Source organism: Triticum aestivum, chromosome 7D (genome assembly GCF_018294505.1).
Source record: "Triticum aestivum cultivar Chinese Spring chromosome 7D, IWGSC CS RefSeq v2.1, whole genome shotgun sequence".
NCBI classification, from domain to species: Eukaryota; Viridiplantae; Streptophyta; class Magnoliopsida; order Poales; family Poaceae; genus Triticum; species Triticum aestivum.
Genome location: NC_057814.1, coordinates 398,266,186 through 398,274,574, shown reverse-complemented (window position 1 = coordinate 398,274,574; position 8,389 = coordinate 398,266,186).

Below are 8,389 nucleotides of genomic sequence, written 5' to 3'. Positions count from 1 at the left end.
TTTTGGTTCTGTTTAGTAATAAATAATTCTTATATCTTCTGTTAGGATGTGTTTTTATGTTTTAATTAGAGTTTGTGCCAAGTAGAACCAATAGGATCTTCTTGGGTGATAGTTGTTTGATCTTGCTGTAAAAGACATAAACTTTGCGCTCACGAAAATAATTGTTAAAATTCACAAGAACGAGATAAAATACCAATTATTTTTGAAGTAGCTCAATATACAAATTTTCCAGGTTGTCCTAGTTTTTCAGAAGTTTTGGAGTTCCAGAAGTATTCGAACAAATCTGATTACTACATACTGTTTTGTTTTTGACATATTCTGTTTTTCGTGTGTTGTTTGCTTATTTTGATGAATCTATGGCTAGTATCGGAGGGTATAAACCATAGAGAAGTTGGAAGACAGTAGGTTTAACACCAATATAAATAAAGAATGAGTTCATTACAGTACCTTGAAGTGGTGGTTTGTTTTCTTTCGCTAACGGAGCTCATGAGATTTTCTGTTGAGTTTTGTGTTGTGAAGTTTTCAAGTTTTGGGTAAAGATTTGATGGATTATGGAATAAGGAGTGGCAAGATCCTAAGCTTGGGGATGCCCAAGGCACCCCCAAGGTAAAATTCAAGGATAACCAAAAGCCTAAGCTTGGGGATGCCCCGGAAGGCATCCCCTCTTTCGTCTTCCTCCATCGGTAACTTTACTTGAGGCTATATTTTTACTTGAGGCTATATTTTTATTCACCACATGATATGTGTTTTGCTTGGAGCGTCTTGTATGATTTGAGTCTTTTCTTTTAGTTTACCACAATCATCCTTGCTGTACACACTTTTTTGGGAGAGACACACATGAATTGGAATTTATTAGAATACTCTATGTGCTTCACTTATATCTTTTGAGCTAGATAATTTTGCTCTAGTGCTTCACTTATATCTTTTAGAGCACGGTGGTGGTTTTATTTTATAGAAATTATTGATCTCTCATGCTTCACTTATATCATTTTGAGAGTCCTTTAGAACAGCATGGTAATTTGCTTTGGCTATAAAATTAGTCCTAATATGATAGGCATCCAAGATGGGTATAATAAAAACTTTCATAAAAAGTGCATTGAATACTATGAGAAGTTTGGTACTTGATGATTGTTTTGAGATATGAAGATGGTAATATTAGAGTCGTGCTAGTTGAGTAGTTCTGAATTTTAGAAATACTTGTGTTGAAGTTGGCAAGTCCCGTAGCATGCACGCATGGTAAACGTTGTGTAACAAATTTGAAGCATGACTTTGATTGTCATCCTTATGAGTGGCGGTCGGGGACGAGTGATGGTCTTTTCCTACCAATCTATCCCCCTAGGAGCATGCACGTAATGCTTGGTTTTTGATGACTTGTAGATTTTTGCAATAAGTATGTGAGTTATTTATGACTAATGTTGAGTCCATGGATTATACGCACTCTCACCTTTCTATCATTGCTAGCCTCTTCGGTACCGTGCATTGCCCTTTCTCACCTTGAGAGTTGGTGCAAACTTCACCGGTGCATACAAACCCCATGATATGATACGTTCTATCACACATAAACCTCCTTATATCTTCCTCAAAACAGCAACCATACCTACCTATTATGGCATTTCCATAGCCATTCCAAGATATATTGCCATGCAACTTTCCACCGTTTCATTTATTATGACACGCTTCATCATTGTCATATTGCCTTGCATGATCATGTAGTTGACATCATATTTTTGGCAAAGCCACCATGCATAATTTATCATACATGTCATTCTTGATTCATTGCCAATCCCGGTACACCGCCGGAGGCATTCATATAGAGTCATATTTTGTTTTAGTATCGAGTTGTAATCATTGAGTTGTAAATAAATGGAAGTGTGATGATCATCATTAATAGAGCATTGTCCCAAATAAAAAAATAAAAAAAATAAAGGCCAAAAAAAGAGAAAGGCCCCAAAAAAAGAAATAAAAAGGGACAATGCTACTATCTTTTTTTCCACACTTGTGCTTCAAAGTAGCACCATGATATTTATGATAGAGAGTCTCTTGTTTTGTTACTTTCATATACTAGTGGGAATTTTTCATTATAGAACTTGGCTTGTATATTCCAACAATGGGATTCCTCAAATGCCCTAGGTCTTCGTGAGCAAGCAAGTTGGATGCGCACCCACTTAGTTTCTTTTGTTGAGCTTTCATACATTTATAGCTCTAGTGCATCCGTTGCATGGAAATCCCTACTCCTTGCATTGACATCAATTGAAGGGCATCTCCCTAGCCCGTTGAATAGCCGCATCAATGTGAGACTTTCTCTTTTTTTGTCTTCTCCACATAACCCCCATCATCATACTCTATTCCACCCATAGTGCTATATCCATGGCTCACGCTCATGTATTGCGTGAAAGTTGAAAAAAGTTTGAGATTACTAAAGTATGAAACAATTGCTTGGCTTGTCATCAGGGTTGTGCATGATGAGAGCATTCTTGTGTGACGAAAATGGAGCATGACCAAACTATATGATTTTGTAGGGATGAACTTTCTTTGGCCATGTTATTTTGAGAAGACATAATTTCTTAGTTAGTATGCTTTAAGTATTATTATTTTTATGTCAATATTAAACTTTTATCTTGAATCTTTCGGATCTGAACATTCATGCCACAATAAAGAAAATTACATAGAAAATTATGCTAGGTAGCATTCCACATCAAAAATTCTGTTTTTATCATTTACCTACTCGAGGACGAGCAGGAATTAAGCTTGGGGATGCTTGATACGTCTCCAACGTATCTATAATTTTTGATTGTTCCATGCAATTATATTATCTGGTTTGGATGTTTAATGGGCTTTATTATACAGTTTTATATTATTTTTGGGACTAACCTACTAACCAAAGGCCAAGTGCAAATTGCTGTTTTTTTGCCTATTTCGGTGTTTCGCAGAAAAGGAATATCAAACGGAATGAAACCTTCGGGAGAGTTATTTTTGGAACAAACGTGATCCAGCAGACTTGGAGTGGACGTCAAGAAAGAAGCGAGGAGGGCACGAGGCAAGGAGGCGCGCCTGCCCCCTGGGCGCGCCCCCACCCTCGTGGGCCCCTCGCAGCTCCACCGACCTACTTCTTCCTCCTATATATATCCATATACCCCAAAAACATCCAGGAGCACCACGAAACCCTATTTCCACCGCCGCAACCTTCTGTACCCGTGAGATCCCATCTTGGGGCCTTTTCCGGCGCTCCGCTGGAGGGGGAATCGATCACGGAGGGCTTCTACATCAACACCATAGCCTCTCCGATGATGTGTGAGTAGTTTACCACAGACCTTCGGGTCCATAGTTATTAGCTAGATGGCTTCTTCTCTCTCTTTGGATCTCAATACAAAGTTCTCCTCGATCTTCTTCGAGATCTATTCGATGTAATTCTTTTTGCGGTGTGTCTGTCGAGATCCGATGAATTGTGGGTTTATGATCAAGATTATCTATGAACAATATTTGAATCTCCTCTGAATTCTTTTATGTATGATTTGTTATATTTGCAAGTCTCTTCGAATTATCAGTTTGGTTTGGCCTACTAGATTGATCTTTCTTGCAATGGGAGAAGTCCTTAGCTTTGGGTTCAATCTTGCGGTGTCGTTTCCCAGTGACAGCAGGGGCAGCAAGGCACACATTGTATTGTTGCCATCGAGGATAAAAGGATGGGGTTTATATCATATTGCTTGAGTTTATCCCTCTACATCATGTCATGTTGCCTAATGCGTTACTCTGTTCTTATGAACTTAATACTCTAGATGCATGCTGGTTAGCGATTGATGTGTGGAGTAATAGTAGTAGATGCAGAATCGTTTCGGTCTACTTGTCACGGACGTGATGCCTATATACATGATCATGCCTAGATATTCTCATAACTATGCACTTTTCTATCAATTGCTCGACAGTAATTTGTTCACCCACCGTAATACTTATGCTATCTTGAGAGAAGCCACTAGTGAAACCTATGGCCCCCGGGTCTATTTTCCATCATATAAGTTTCCAATCTATTTTATTTTGCAATCTTTACTTTCCAATCTATATCATAAAAATACCAAAAATATTTATCTTATTATCTCTATCAGATCTCACTTTTGCAAGTGGCCATGAAGGGATTGACAACCCCTTTATCGCGTTGGTTGCAAGGTTCTTAGTTTTTTGTGTAGGTACGAGGCGACTTGCGTGTAGTCTCCTACTGGATTGATACCTTGGTTCTCAAAAACTGAGGGAAATACTTACGCTACTTTGCTGCATCACCCTTTCCTTTCAAGGGAAAAACCAACTCAAGCTCAAGAGGTAGCACCCAGCTCTACCGGCCCCTTGGTCTCTGGATCATCACCGTCGTCGCCTGCCACTGGTCTCCGTCGCCGTCAACGGGAGTCTCACCGTCGTTTCCATCGTAGCAAGTTCACCGCCAAGTTAGGGTATGAACTTGACCTCTTTGTGCGCTCTCTTCTTCCGATTCTTGCACAAAGATCATTGGCATTGTTCTTACCATGAATGAGATCAATCTATCCACCAAAAAATTCCATCAGAATAGATTTGATGCAAAAACTTAGGGTTAGGATTCCGCCGAGCTCATCTCGGACCGACCGATCTGAGGATCTCGGTCTCACCGATTTGGCTCAGGCCATTTTACAAGCACAACTCGGTCTCACCGAAGTATACTGATTGGTGTGACCGAAATCACTTACTCTGTGAAACCCTAGCATCTCGGAGTCACCGAACTGCATTTCGTTCTGACTAAAACTGCATGTTTAGATTCTGTTTGTGCTTCTGTGTCACCGAATTTGTCAAATCGGTAGTTCCGAAATGCTTTCTTAGAAAACTAAAGTTAAGTTTTTGTCTCAATATTTTTGCAAAAGAGCTGTACTTTGTGATGCTCATCCACTCTATCTATATCCATCTATTCACAGGGTCAGTTTCAGCTATGTCAGAGGGCAGTGACAATCAGAAGAGGTCTGAAGAGCAAGTGAATCTTAGTGAGGGCACTAGTCCCTCAAGCAACTATGAGGATGGAAGCAGAAGCACTCCCAGCAACTTGCCTAAGGCTGCTACTAGGCAAAGGAAGAAGAAAACATCTGAGTCTCAGGATGAAGACTTTGTTGATGAGGAGGAGGTGACCTCCAAGAAAAAGATGCTCAAGAGAGAGCAAAGGCTTCAAAAGCAGCAAAGGCAGCCAGTGCACCAGATGCTTCAACTATGATGCTCAAGACCAAGCAAGATCACCTCAGTTATCTGCTTGAGGCTAGTGTGAGGATTGAGAAGGGCTTGGCCACCCTGACTCAGAATCAAGAGAGTCTTGAGAGGATCATTGAGACAAAATTTCATGATCTAGATGTGAAGGTCATAGAGATCCAGACCACTGTGGAGAAGCTCCAGGAAGAAGTTGAGGAGAGGAATGACTGACCTACCACAAACACTTTTCAGCGAGTGCCAAGGGCACAAAGGTCTTCAGCAGTGCCAGTTGTTAGTGACACCAGGACTACACTTTCAGCACCTGCAGCAACTGCCACGATTGCACCTCTAGTTTCAACACCTCCAGCTCCACAGACGTGAGCTAAAGTATTTGCAGACGGACTCCTCTCCATGCCATCTACACACACCAGAGCAACCAGCCAGAAGACCACTTCGGGAGCTGCCAGAGATCGTGCCTAGAGTGTCATATAGCACTATGCATTTTAAAGCTTTTTGGTAACTTGTTGCCAACGGGGGAGAAAGTGTACAGATCATTAGGCTTCAAGAGAGAGAGAGAGAGTGTTTTGTTTTTGTTGCCTCTCTTGCTACTTTGATCATTTGCTTTGATTGTTTGCTTGTTTGATTCATGCTACAATATTTGTGTTATGTGTGTGAGATACTCTTGTGATCATGTGTTCGATCATACTATGCTTTAATGTGTGCTTGCATGATGATATCTATGATATTTGTGTATGATCAATCATATTTACCCTTGGTGATGAGTGCATGTTATTTAACTCTAATCATTTTGAGCGCTCCACCAGGATGTATGTGACATGGAAGAGTGACCCATGATCCTAATCAATTGTGCATTTGCATTCAAAAGAAAATCTTGAATAATGCACAAATTTAGGGGGGCTCTTGCTTATCACATACTTCTCAAAGCGACGATGTATTTCATTCATATTATCATTTGTCGAAGCTTTGATCTATATGTTGTCATCAGTTACCAAAAAGGGGAAGACTGAAAGTGCAACTAATCCCCGGGTGGTTTTGGTAATTCATAACAACATATAGCTCAGTGAACTTATATCCATTCAAGTTAAATATTTCAGAAAGTTTAATGATTGGCATGGCATGGACTAGAGATGTGGACCCCTCAAAATGCTAAGGGGCTAAAGCTCAAGACTCTTCATTTTTATTTTAGTGATCCAAGATCACATTGAGTCCATAGGAAAGCCAATACTATTAAAAGGGAACGAGGTGTTGCTTAATGGTCCACTTGATCAAAGTGCTTAGTGATATTACTCCAAAACCCTCAGCCACTTTCTCATTTCCACATTTGTCCAAAACTCAAAGTAAAACTCGATCCCACCGATTTGATCTATTCGGCGCCACCGAGTTCACTTGACATAGCCACTGCCAGAAACCCTAGACAATTCGATCTCACCGATACAGATCTCGGTCTCACCGAGATGGCCTTGCAAACTCTCTGTTGCCTATTGTAATTATTTCGGTATCACTAATGTGCAATCGGTCCTATCGAGTTTGCTTGACCAACTCTCTGTTTGATCTCACCGAGTTCATGCAATCGGTCTCACCGAGATGAGGTTTTGCCATAGCCCTAGCACATCGGTCCCACCAAGTTGATCATGTCGGTCCCACCGAGATTCCTAACATCCACATTTTGATCTGAATTGGTCTCACCGAGTTCTTCTATTCGGTCTGACCGAGTTGGGTCAAATGTGTATAACTATTGGATTGTGTGTGGAGGCTATATATACCCCTCCACCCTCATCTCCATTTGAGAGAGAGCCATCAGAATGTGCCTACACTTCCACTACTCATTTTTCTGAAGAGAGAACCACCTACTCATGTGTTGAGACCAAGACATTCTAATCCAACCACAAGAATCTTGATCTCTAGCCTTCCCCAAGTTGCTTTCCACTCAAATCATCTTTCCACCATAGCCAAATCCGTGAGAGAGAGAGTTGAGTGTTGGGGAGACTATCGTTTGAAGCACAAGAGCAAGGAGTTCATCATCATCACACCATCTATTACCTTTTGGAGAGTGGTGTCTCCTAGATTGGTTAGGTGTCACTTGGGAGCCTCTGACAAGATTGTGGAGTTGAACCAAGGAGTTTGTAAAGGCAAGGAGATTGCCTACTTCGTGAAGATCTACCCGAGTGAGGCAAGTCCTCCGTGGGCGATGGACATGGTGGGATAGACAAGGTTTCTTCTTCGTGGACCCTTCATAGACTCGTGCAACCGTTACCCTTCGTGGGTTGAAGTCTCCATCAACATGGACATACGATAGCACCACCTATCGGAACCACGCCAAAATCTCCGTGTCTACATTTCATTTGCCTTCTCCAAACCCTTCCCTTTACCTTCATATGAAATGTTTTACTTTCCGCTGCTACACTCTTAGAATTGGATGTGTAGGTTGATTGCTTGACTTGTGCTAAGTTGCTAAAATCTGCCAACACTTAAAATTGGGAAAAGGTTAGATTTTTATTTGGTCAAGTAGTCTAATCACCTCCCCTGTAGACCCACTTTCGATCCTACACCCTGCCAAACTTGTGGCAAGGCACACATCAATTCTGGTACACAACATAGCATACATGATAGAACCTATGGTTGAGGCATAGGGGATGACTTTCATTTTCTCTCTATCTTCTGAAGTGGTCGGGCTTTGAGTCTGACTCAATTTCACACCTTGTAACACAGGCAAGAACCCTTTCTTTGATTAATCCATTTTGAACTTCTTCAAAACTTTATCATGGTATGTCCTTTATGAAAATCCTATTAAGCATCTCGATCTATCCGTATAGATCTTGATGCCCAATATATAAGCAGCTTCACCGAGGTCTTTCATTGAAAAATTCTTATTCAAGTATACTTTTATACTATCCAGAAATTCTATATCATTTCCGATCAACAATATGTCATCCTCATATAATATCAGAAATGCTACAGAGCTCCCACTCACTTTCTTGTAAATACATGCTTCATCATAAGTCTGTATAAAACCATATGCTTTGATCACCTCATCAAAGCGTATATTCCAACTCCGAGATGCTTGCACCAGTCCATAGATGGATCGCTGGAGCTTGCATACTTTGTTAGCACCTTTAGGATCGACAAAACCTTCTGGTTGCAACATATACAACTCTTCTTTAAGAAATCCATTAAG